This window comes from Mixophyes fleayi, chromosome 9 (genome assembly GCF_038048845.1).
Source record: "Mixophyes fleayi isolate aMixFle1 chromosome 9, aMixFle1.hap1, whole genome shotgun sequence".
Taxonomy (NCBI): domain Eukaryota; kingdom Metazoa; phylum Chordata; class Amphibia; order Anura; family Limnodynastidae; genus Mixophyes; species Mixophyes fleayi.
The window spans coordinates 26,795,670-26,808,278 of NC_134410.1; positions in this window are offsets into that span (position 1 = coordinate 26,795,670).

Sequence of the window (12,609 nt, forward strand, 5' to 3'; positions counted from 1 at the left end):
AACAGTCAGTATTTAACTTATGTGCAAAACAGAAAACTAATTTGCACCCCTTGCATTGTAACATGGTTTTGCCCAGGAGACTGAAATACGAAGTTTCTCAAGTTAAGATCCTTAATGAATCAGGCCCATAGTCCTTATATGTAGGTATACAAAGTAGACTAAAAGAAAAAAGTGCGTAGCAATTAAAATGCTACATTGACTCTCAACTTTCTTTCAGTATTTGTATATCTTAAATACTATGTGTTGAATGCATGGTAATATTTTAGTTATAGAATAGTAGCTAGTTTCTATGGAGTTGATATATCTGCCTGCAGAGTTTCCATTCACTAGAGTTACCATTGTTTTTTTTCTTTATATTATGATAATCCTCTCGGAATACAGTAGCTTGGGGTGGTGGCGGCTTAGTACAGGGTATGTGACACACACGGGGGGAGGGGGGAAGTTTTCAAGTTCTGAGAAGACACTAACTGGGACAAAGCAGGTAAAGAGGGAGCGTGCACAAGTCCCATAGTTTGTGCAAAGTCTGCAGATATCACTGATAATAGTATCCCTGGAAGCAGGGCTTTATCTATTTAAGAAGTGGTTGCCTTTAAGTGGTAAAAGAGCCAACAATATCAGGTCCTTTTATAGAGCAGATAGTGTTATGAAACGTACAGATAAGTAGGTATTCAGGAAACTGTGAACACAACATTTGACATAAATGATTGGAGGAGATAGGTGACATCTTACGTATGTTTACTGGTAGGAAGCGAGGCTAAGGAAGTATGTTGAGTCACAAGGACCCAATCACATTATGTCTAACAGGAGGAAGTGCTGCTGCATCTAAACAGGAATAAGACTGATACAGACTACATGGCTTACATGTCAAAAAACGAAGCTTCTAAATGAAACACAGGTTGAATTAAGTTAAAGTTGTTGGTCAGTATTGAGTCCTGTTTTTTTCTGTCTGCATTGGTGCCACTGGACCTTGTAGGTGGCCTAGAATATAATATACATATTACTTGACACAATCATGTAAGATTTGTACATGTGGGTTAGGCTATTTTCTCGGCACAGTGAATGTGGCCAAGTAAGACGTTGGACAAGTAAATTGCAGCTGCATCATTGGATAGATATACGGTTTTGCACCAAGGCCTTGGTTAGCTATACTTCTTACACTGTGTAAATGAGGTATAGTTAGAAAAATCTAATAAAAGAAAAGAAAAAAATTCCAGTGGTCCATAAACTGATTTATGAGCACACAGCGCAAGGTATTTGTATCCCGCAGATAATAGAACTCTAGCCTATAAAAGAAATAGGGATAGATTCAAGAAGACCAGAAAGAATGTATTTCATGTTTGTCACTGCTGCCTGTGTGATCCCTATACCAGCAGCTTTTTATCTGCACTTTTCTTGCATTTATATTCTGTTTGGAATGGCAGGAAAATGTTCAGTCATTTGTCGTGGTGCACACTCACGGTTTTATAGGCATTGATGAAGGATATGGTACCTTTCAGCTCATTGGTTTTCTGATGTCTGTTTGATAATCACTACCCTTCTTTCTAGTGCAGCTCATACCATGACACCACACCATCTGTGCCGAGTGGCGGGAATCATGCTTAATGAGTTGGATATATGAACTTTGTTTCATATACATTGTATTTGAGACCATCATTCTGCACTAGTTTAGCAGGAGCCCCACGTCTCTGCTATGCTGCCCTTAACATATAGTTGCTTGGATTGGCTACAAGTTGGCATATCCCATCTCTCTTCAGATTCGGTCATGCTTTCCACACATTGCCATATCTTCAGCAACATGGGGCAATTGACCCGATATTACAGCTACCGTCATGCTCAATGATCTTAATGAAATCAATAGGTTCGTTATTGGTCATGTTGGTAAATGTGGTTTGAAACTCAGCCAGCAATGTATGGCTGGTTCTATACACGGATAAGCAACAGCTGACTGGGCTGAAATGCTCCGTGCTGTCATTAACATTCTACCACTCCGATTGCCTGGACACTTCCTGCTTGTCTGTGTGTAACCAGTATTGAAGAATGAATACTGTAGTTGCTCTGACCCTGGTGAAAAACTTGTAAGCTGGAGTTTGACTCCATGCTGCCTTACTGTACAGTTTCTGTTGCTGGCTTGAACATCTGTTGGGCATGGTTGCTGTAGTGTGAGATTACTATAATATGGTTATATATAAGAAACATAACACTTCATTACATGAGCAGGAAAAGAAACCCAGAGATGGAAAATGTTGCTGGAAACCCCTCCTGTAATGGAGTCAGGCTATGTAAGGTTAAACAATCCTTGTGTCTTGTATCTGTGACTCACTGTTCTCTCGAAAGACAGGTTAATTCTGCTCTCTCGTTTAGTTGGAAAGACGTAGGCGGGCTGTCTGCAGCGGGAACATTATGCCTCGCCTGGTAATTTTCATATTGTCTAGCAGTACTAGTTTGCGTGCTATCAACACCACCGATGGCGCACTTCAAAGGTGGGTGCTGTAATCGTCTTCATTTATCCCTCGTCTCTGTAGCCATGTTGTCATGGTAAAATGTCTCTTCTTTGGATGGGTCCGATTCTGGGCCATGGGAACATGGGAGCTCTCTTCCAGTACCACAATTATAACCATTAAGTACATGCCTCGCTTTCAGGTCGATGTGTATTGGGGAACAGACCCTGTGTGGTTCCTGTGTGTCAGGAGAGGAGCATTCCTTCCTTCCTTCCTTCCTTGAACCTGTCCCCGTCGTAGAATCTATAGTTTGTGTTACATACTTCAAAATTCAGCCCTATAAACAAAATATTGAAATGAGGTGGAACACCATATTTTGTCAACTTCACACTTCAGAGAAAATAAAGCATTTAACAGGAAGACAACTACTAAAGAAATTAAACTGGTCTGTAGCATATTGAAGGCCGAGCTTTTGTAGCTGGAAAAGCGCAACGTTCAAGTGCTCCCATCCGACACCATCCCCTGCTGTTGCGTGACTTGAGCTCACAAGATGGCTGCCTGTGTGTGGAGACAGGTACACTTCAAGCATATATATACTATTTTGAACTTTGTTTATTGAGGAAACTTTTTTTAACTTCAATAGTATTTTTATGTTTTCAAAATTTAGGGGGTACAGAAAATAAAGAAGGACAAAAAAAGGAAGAGTATTGGGGGTACATAGTGGAAAGGAAAACAACAAACAATACAATATTTGTAGTACACTCAATATGAATAGTCAGGAACCTTGTAAGCCACTTGTTCAAAAAAAGTTATCCTATGTTCTAGCCACCTGTGTAGGAAGCTATGGAGACCAATGAGGAGATTCATTAAGCGAGGGTGGATGGAGAAGCAGAATATAGTTTGATTGAGCCGAAGGTGCTCCTTCACCCTCTGTAAGATACTCGTGCCAGTTGAACCACCTCATTATGGGAATGAGGGGGCAGTAGAATACGGCATGCCCACAGTCTACAGTTCAAAGCTATATTGTACTTTGGCCACTACCTTCTTTATTGAAGGTGTGAGTGGGGATTTCCAGCTTTGCTATAGAGTCCCTTGCGAGAATCAAAATATGACTAAACACATATTTAGCATGAAGTGGAAATTGCGGAGGGAAGTGATGTAATAATGCAACATCAGGGACAGGAATAACAGTCTGGGCAGTAATTTTATTAGCTAGCTTAAAAACTTGCATCCAGAACGACTGTATGATATTACAATTTCAGGATACATGCATTATGTCACCTGGAATACCACATTGTCTCCAATAGAAATTCGACTGAGCAGGCCACTTTTTATGGAGACGGGTGGGGGTGAGGTACAGCCTGTTGATTAGTTTTAACATCATTTCTGTATGGTTCATACATTTAGACATTCGAAATGAGTTAAGAAAAATATCTTCCCATTGTTCTCTAGTTAGGTCAGTGCGGAGGTCAGCTTCTGAATTCTGGTCTTAGTTTCTGATGGGGTTAGGAGAAGGTAGCGATACCAAAAAGTAATGCCGGCTTTATTAGTTCCTTTTGTCAACTTCATGTGTATCAGGGCCGGGGGAGAGGTCGCTCCCAGACCTTGTCCGGGGACGGCTGTGAACCAGTGTCTTAGCTGTAAATATTTATAAAATTCTCAGGTGGGTAGGTGGAACTTTTTCCGTATTTATGTAAAAGAAAGTAAACTGTCCCTCAGGTAAATCAGAGAGTTAAATGGCCCCATTCATTATCCAAAGATAAAGGTTAAAGTCTGGAATAAACTTGACAATAGCTGCTATTAAGATATTTTTTTAGTAGGAACCATAAGGTCAGAGTTAGCCTCCAACAATCAGTCCCACACTGCTAGGGAGTCTCTAGTTGTTCGTGGTAGATGAACAGGCAATGGTCCCCAGGCTTTAGGAACCCATGTGAAATCTGCTAGTGGGAACTGTAGATTAAGTGCTTTTTCCAGGTCGACCCATGGTTTCTGGTAAGGGGGCAGGGACCAATCTCTGATTAGGGAGAGTAAACAAGCATTGTGTTATTTAGGTAAGCTCTTCTGAGAGCGAGCTATACAAGGTGGTTTAAATTTCCAAATATATGTGATCAAAATCGAATGCAGTTTATCAAACAGAGGTTTAGTATTGGTTGCAGGTATGGTTCGAAATAAGTACATCATTTTTGGTAACAGAAGCATCTTGAAGGCTGCCAGCGATATGGATGCCCAGGTACAGAAGTGCTGTTGTCTTTCAAGAATAGTGAAAGGCATTTTTGAGGTGGCTAACCTTCAAAGGAGAAATATATATTGGGAGAGCTTCCGATTTAGAAGAATTTAACTTATAATAAGACGCATGACTGTAGGCATCAAGGATGTTATGTAGGGTTGACAACAAAGTCTCCGGGCTGGTCACAAAGAGCAAAACGTCATCTGCAAACAGACATAACTTGTGTGAGGTGTTCTTAATAGTGATACCTGGGAACAGTAGTCAGGATCTAATAGTTTCCGCAAGGGGTTCTATTGCTAAAATAATAATAATCATCGGCGACGGGGGGGGGGGGGGGCAGCCCTGGCTTGTACCATTTGTGCTCAGGAATCTATCTGACAAGAAGCCGTTACTAAGCACCTTAGCTGAGGGATTAGAGTATAGAGTAGATATGGCTGTCAGAAATTTGCCCTGAAAACCAAACCAAACGAGGACTCTTTCTATGTATCCTCAGTTTAATGCTTTCTCGGCATCAAGGGAGAGGGCAAGAAGTTCCGATCGAGTTCCTGAGGGCATTCTAAAATATTAAGTATCCTCCATGTTTTGTCCGAGGCCTGGCGCCTCTGGACGAACCCCACCTGATCGGGGTGAACCAGGGTCGGGAGGAGGCCATTGAGCCTATTCGCTATCAATTTAGCATATATTTTGATATCTGACATTAAAAGAGCTATTGGTACAGAGGGAGATGCAGTAGTAGAAGGAGAACACAAGGAAATAGTTCTTTGTTTATCAAGTTAAAGGAAGCTGTTCTCCAGTCCAGGTCTGGCCAACCAGTGAATCTCCAGGTGCTGAGAAACTACAAGCCCCAGCATGCTTTGCCGGGGTGTGTTGGGACTTGTAGTTTCACAACACCTTGAGTGCCACAGGTTGTCCAGTCCTGCTCTAACCCGTTTCATTGATTAATTTACTAACTAATTTGCTGTTTTTAAAGTTATGACAAAGATAGAGTTCTTCTAATCTATAGACATTATCCATAACCATACCAGTGTTGTATGTAAGTCTGAGACAGTGTACATGTGGTTTTACTGTACATCTTGTGAAGGGAAATCATACTGAAACCTATCACTAGCTACGAAGATAGTCACAAACAGGAAAGACATGTCATACTTCCCTGGCACTGGGCTCAAACAGCTTTGTTCCCACCACTCAGCGGCTGCAAAACAGGAATTCAGCACTCTTATGACAGCCGCGATGAGTCCTTCCACTGTCTCATGTCTTGCTGGACAAGCAGGAGTCTGATCGGAACTAGCTGTGAGATCAGTGCCTGGGCCAGACGGGACATTCATCCACCTTGTGATTGTGGTTGTTTCACAGACCTCTTTTACATCAACTTCATTTTTTAATGTTTTGTTTTTTATTTCATTATTGTGTAGCTCTGATCTAATCAATATGAATTCCCCTCCAGTCATACGGCTGCGTGACTAGTTTAAAAGGGCAAAACCGGACATTCAGCAAAACAAGACACCTACACGCTGTGCTATCTGCTGCTTGTAGCCATAAGGAAATGTTCAAACATAATCTCTCCTGGAGTTCATGTTCAGTCAGTGTGATTTGCAATTTGCTGACTAATCAGTATTGTATATTATCGATTTGAGGGTTTTCATCCGTTCAGTATTGCAGTATATACAGTCAGTGGACACTTTATTAGGTACACCTACACACCTGCTCGTTAATGCAAATATATAATCAGCCAATCGTGTGGCAGCAACTTAATGCATAAAAGCATGCAGACATGGTCAAGAGGTTCAGTTGTCATTCAGACACCAGAATGGGGAAGAAATGTGATCTAAGTGACTTTTACCATGGAATTATTGAGGTTTGAGTATCACTGAAGCTGCTGAGCTCCTGGGATTTTCAACCACAACAGTCTCTTGAGTTTGCAGAGAATGGTACACACACAAAACATCCCATGAGCGTCAGTTCTGTGGGTGAAAACGCCTTGTTAATGATAGAGGTCAGAGGAGAATGGCCGGACTGGTTCAAGCTGACAGGAAGGTGACAGTAACTCCGTGCGTTACAACACTGTATGCAGAAGTTCATCTCTGAATTTACAGCACACTGAACCTTGAAGTAGATTGGCTACGGCAGCAGAAGACCACACTAGATTCCGCTGCTGTCATCTATGAGTGGGAAAACTGAGGCTTCAGTGGGCACAGGCTCACCAAAACTGGACAGTTGAAGATCGGATAAACATTGCCTGGTCTGATGAATCTAAATCTCTGCTGCAACATTCAGAACGTAGGCTCAGAATTTTGTGTAAACAACAAATCCGTTGACCATCCTGCCTTGTTTCAGTGATGCAGGCTGGTGATGATGGTGTGGGGTATGTTTTCCTGGCAACATTAGGTCCCTTAATACCAATTAAGCATTGTTTAAATGCCACATCCTATGTCTGCATTGTTGCTGACCATGTGCATCCCTTCATGGCCACAGTCTACCCATCTTCTAATGGCTGCTTCCAGCAGGATACTATGCCATGTGTCACAAAGCACACTTCATCCCAAGCCGGTTCCACGAACATGACAATGAGGTCAGTGTACACCAGTGGCCTCCACGGATCTCAGTCTAATAGATCAGAATCTCTAAGGAGTGTTTCCAACACCTAGTTGAATCCATGCCACAAACAATTCCGGCTGTCTGTGGACAAAAGGTGGTCCTACCCAGTACTAGAAAGGAGTAACAAATAAAGGGGCCACTGAGTGTATACATACAATGAGTAGCACATAATGGCACAGATTTCTCTAGGCTAATATACATAGACACCCATATGCTGTGAGCCTTAGAAGCCTGAGACTCATTGGGCCCCTTTCCCCTCTGGACCCTGACCTGTTGGCAGAAGGTGCTGATGGAACCATACTTTGTGCAGTCAGTTGCTTCTCACGGCTCAGATACATCAGCTGACACAAGCTCCACATCTGTACACTAGAAGATGTAGTGAGAAGGTGTAATTGCTGTGGACTAAGGGACACAAACACTGAGGAAATCACAGCGATTGTATGTCCATCTTACAGTGGCGGATCCGGAGGACAAGCATACCTTTAAACTGAGGAGGGGTGGGGCCAGTCAGGACCAGCCAATCAGAATGAAGGTGGGTCATGACTATGCTAAATCTCCCCTAAAAATAAAGTCTAGATCCATTCTTGCCAATCAAATGCATCTGTCTTGAGTGTCCTCAATCCAGACTGGCTTCTTTTACAACAGGTTACCTAATATATAACTTCCCACTTATTGTTTAAAAACACCATACTCGTCACCGAACACCTAAAACTAAAAATGTACAGTAGTTTTAGGAGGAGTTCAGTTAATTAATATAAAAAACAACATTGTCCTTAAATCATGGACATCGGTGCATCCACTGAACAGTAAATAAATGTTGTTTTTGATTATATTAACTCAGGGACACCTCATATGTTTTTAATTTTGTGCAGCGTTCATCTTTTATTTCATTGCAGATAGCTCAGGTAGGGCAGAATTTATGGGAAATTACTGGTGGATTGGGTCTTGGAGGTTTGGGGGTGGTAATGGTGTGTGTTTTTATTTTTTCACGCCGATTTGTGTGTCAGTGCCGTAGTGAAGTCATGGACTGGTTCAGTGCAGTGGTCTGTCTAACCAGCTGGCAATCCAATCGTACATGAGGTACAATGAGCTATATAAAGTCGAGATTCAGCACCAGATAGTAACAACTATTGGACACATTGGGGGTGACATGAGCCAACATACGTGATAGAGTCCATGCCTCGATTCAGGCTGGCTTGAGGGCAAGAAAGATAGCAACTTGCTGTTATGTAGATGCACCTTATAAAGTGGCCACTCAGGGTGTATAAAATTACTTTACAAACTATACACAAACAACAGCAACATTCGAACAGTCTATTATAGTAAGTATTGTTACAGTGTGGTTCAGACAACTTTGGAACTAGGCTATATGTCATGTTTATCCAACGCTCGTCTCAGGCTCTAAACATCCAACTAAGGTATGTTGAAGGTTTCTATTTACAAATATCTTGCTGAGCATATTGGACTTTTAAAGAGGATTCCCTGGATCTGTGTGATTATTCACCAAAGGAACCATTTCGTTTATTAGGATGTCATCATCATCATCACCATTTATTTATATAGCGCCACTAATTCCGCAGCGCTGTACAGAGAACTCACATCAGTCCCTGCCCCATTGGAGTGTACAGTCTAAATTCCCTAACACACACACACACACACACACACACACACAGACAGAGGCAGAGAGAGACTAGGGTCAATTTTGATAGCAGACAATTAACGTACTAGTATGTTTTTGGAGTGTGGGAGGAAACCGGAGCACCCGGAGGAAACCCACGCAAACACGGGGAGAACATACAAACTCCACACAGATAAGGCCATGGTTGGGAATTGAACTCATGACCTCAGTGCTGTGAGCCAGAAGTGCTAACCACTGAGCCACCGTGCTTCCCCATGTGTCCTCTGTGGTTCCCAAACATGCATAAATTCAAGATTTCACAAGGGAAAGTATATTGATCAGTGATTTGGAAATAACTAAATGAGTTGCCTATTTTGCCAGACAAGCGAGAAAAACAACACTTTTATGTTGCTTTCTTGTGAAAGAAAAAAAAGCATACAGTTTCCTCCCTTAACCTATCTACTTGTGGGCTGGAAATTTACAGGCGTTCATTTAGTTTTGAAGATACCTGTTTGCTAAAAAGGCGCTCTCCACATACGAAGCTAGTGTGCTGTTTCTCTATTCCAGTTGTCGGAAGAAAAATGAGATTAAAAAGAATTAAAAATGAATAAGATTAAAAATAAACAACCTTGTGCATGTAGCCTAAAACTTGTTTTTATACACCAAGCAGCAGAAAAATTAATACAAATATTTGGGGATCATCTAGTTAAAATATTAACTTTTTTTTAAAAAGAGTACAAGTAAATTCCCATATTGGCCCCATGAGACAGGCTAGTTCCATTGTCTATGTGACAGAGCTGTACTAGAATACAGTCACCAATTATGTTCTGTTTAGCTGATTTCCTGTGTTAGCGTTTTCAGCTATCTACTTGCACAATAGCCGCAGTTCATTGTTTGGAGCCTAGAGTATGTCTGTGAGTAATCTACAGGACCCACGGTTTTGTTTTGTTAATTAATAGTGTTTTTTTGCTTTTATTTACTGACATCATTTTAAGAATATTATTTTTCTTTGAAAAACTGAGCTTTTATGAAATAAAGTACTTGTACAGAATAGTATTAAATTATGATTAGTCATTGGTTTTCTGGTTGATTGTAGACACTAGTCTTCAAAAGGAAATCGGTAAACCTCTTGGGAAACCATATTTCGGGCCTCCACCCAGAGATAAAGAAATAAAATCAGTATTACATAACTCTGGAGTAACTGGTTGTTTTGTTTTACCACGGGGAGCAGATGATTTTCCTTGTCTCTTTTTATCAGTTTAGATTCTTTTTATTTTAAGAGACATTTTTTTGTGTTCTTTTTATATTGCTATTAAGTGAGCAGGAAAGGGATTCTGGCCAATCAGAGGCAAGAGTTATCAATAATAATATGAATAACGGCACCCAGTTAGCAAGTGAGAGTCACAGTGTTGACAAGTTCCACTTGCTGGAAGATAGCACATGCAAAATTTTCTAGTGTCTTAATCTAATCTCTGGTTTATGTGGGAACAGCAGACACATGGATTACTGAACCGATACCTGCGGTATCTTCAGAGCACGTCTTTAGTTCATCGGGAAGCTTGATACCTCATCATCATCATCATTTATTTTTATAGCGCCAACATATTTCGTAGCGCTTTACAATTGGAAACAAACACAGTAAACTAATAAACAAACAGGGTAAAACAGACAAAGAGGTGAGAAGGCCCTGCTCGCAAGCTTACAATCTATGGGACAATGGGAGTTTGATACATGAGGTTAAGTCTACATTTTGCATTTCGGCCCAGCCAGGCTGCAAAGGTAAAAGTGACTCATAAGCTAAATGATTCTGTAACACAACAATGTTGGTCAGGGGGTAGTTGTCTTGTGTGAAATTGTGTAACGGATGGTAATAGGGTAATGTAGTGAGGTTAAGAGGGTGGTTGAGGAATATTATAAGCTTGTCTGAAGAGGTGGGTTTTCAGAGAACACTTGAAGGTTTGAAGACTAGAGGAGAGTCTTGTGCGAGGGAGAGAATTCCATAGAGTGGGTGCAGCCCGAAAAACGTCCTGTAACCGGGAATGGGAGGATGTAATGAGGGTGGATGAGAGACGCAGATCTTGTGCAGAACGGAGTTGCCGAGTTGGGAGATATTTTGAGACAAGAGAGGAGATGTATGTTGGTGCAGCTTTGTTGATGGCCTTGTAGGCCTTGTAGGTTAGTAAAAGTATTTTATAGTGGATTAGGTAGAAAACAGGCAGCCAGTGTAGAGACATACAGAGTGATTCAGTAGAGGAATAACGATTTGCAAGGAAAATCAATTTTGCCGATGCATGCAAAATAGATTGTAGGGGTTTGAGTCTGTTTTGGGGAAGACCAGTAAGGAGGGAATTGCAATAGTCAATGCGGGAGATGATAAGTGCATGTATTAAGGTTTTTGCAGTGTCTTGTGTGAGATATGTGCGAATTCTGGAAATTTTTTTAGATGTATATGTAGATATATACCTAGCAACAGCCGGTGGACTTTGGCAGCATGGAGGACGCCATGTCTGTCTATGTGACAGACTCTCTACTGCTGTCCTCAATTTTAATGCAAAAAAATGACTAAAAGAGTGGTTTCTCCTTCAGGCAGTTCTTTCTCAACAGGAAAAATAGAGTTAAAAAAAAAAAAAATGAAAAAACCTGTCAGGCAAGTTTTAATTTCTTCCGCCTCAGATTCTGAGGTAAAAGCTCAAAACCACGTGTCATGTTTGTCTTCTCCCTGCTCCGGGGCCTCACAGAGACAAAAACACAAGGTTGCTCATAAAAATGCTTTAATAAAACCTTGCCCCATGGATGCATGTTCAAACACGTTTACAACTTTCTCTGTCATTGCTTGTAGCCAGCAGGCTTTCTATGCCCTCAGCAGGCATCACGGTCCTGCCCATAGTTGGCATACTTATTGTGCCCCAAGCTGGCAGCATGAAGAGACCCCCACACAGCATAAGGGGTCACTACACCATGAGCCACAAGGAGGAAGTCCTGTCAGGCTCTTCTACTGGAGTCTGAAGCGGTGACAAAGACCTCCACCTCTTCTAAGCGAGGCAAACTTAGTGAGATTCAATGGCTAGGGTAGACTTAGCGGGTAAGACCCCATTAGAAAAATAATATAGTTTACATTGGGCTCTGAGTCCCATCTATGAGGTGAAGAACTTTGCATTTGCCTTGTACTTCACACTCATTAGAGAAGATGTAGTCACACAGGGTTACCAGATATCCCAGCACTCTTTGCTCCAGTTACCGACCAGGCCTTAGCCTTCATTGTCAGAGGTAAAATGCATAATGACCCCACTGAGCCAGATACTGAGAAAAGTCCAATATAAAACTGCAGACTCTGCTTGGTCATTATTCTTCGTGCTGGAGCAAGCGGAGAGGGAAGGTGAATCGATTGGATCTCATAAGCTTCTAGATCTAAATCGTCAGCCTCAAAAGTATGAGCCGTTCTACCCTTTTTATAGGCTGGACCTTTAATGATATCACTAACACCCGCAGGTCTTCTTGGCTATCCAGAGCAGGTCCCTAAATCTGTGGATTTTCTTAATTTGATAGATTCAGATTTGTTTGGGCCTTAGTTCAATGAAGAGGTAAAGGTCTGCCGAAAAGGCCACAAGTGTGATCAAGAACCAATCAGGAAGCCCTTTCATCCGCGGGGTCAGAATTCTGAAAGCGAAGTTGTGACTAAAGATTACATAGACTCTGGAAGGTCCCAAAGTGGAGGTTTTGGACATAGACCC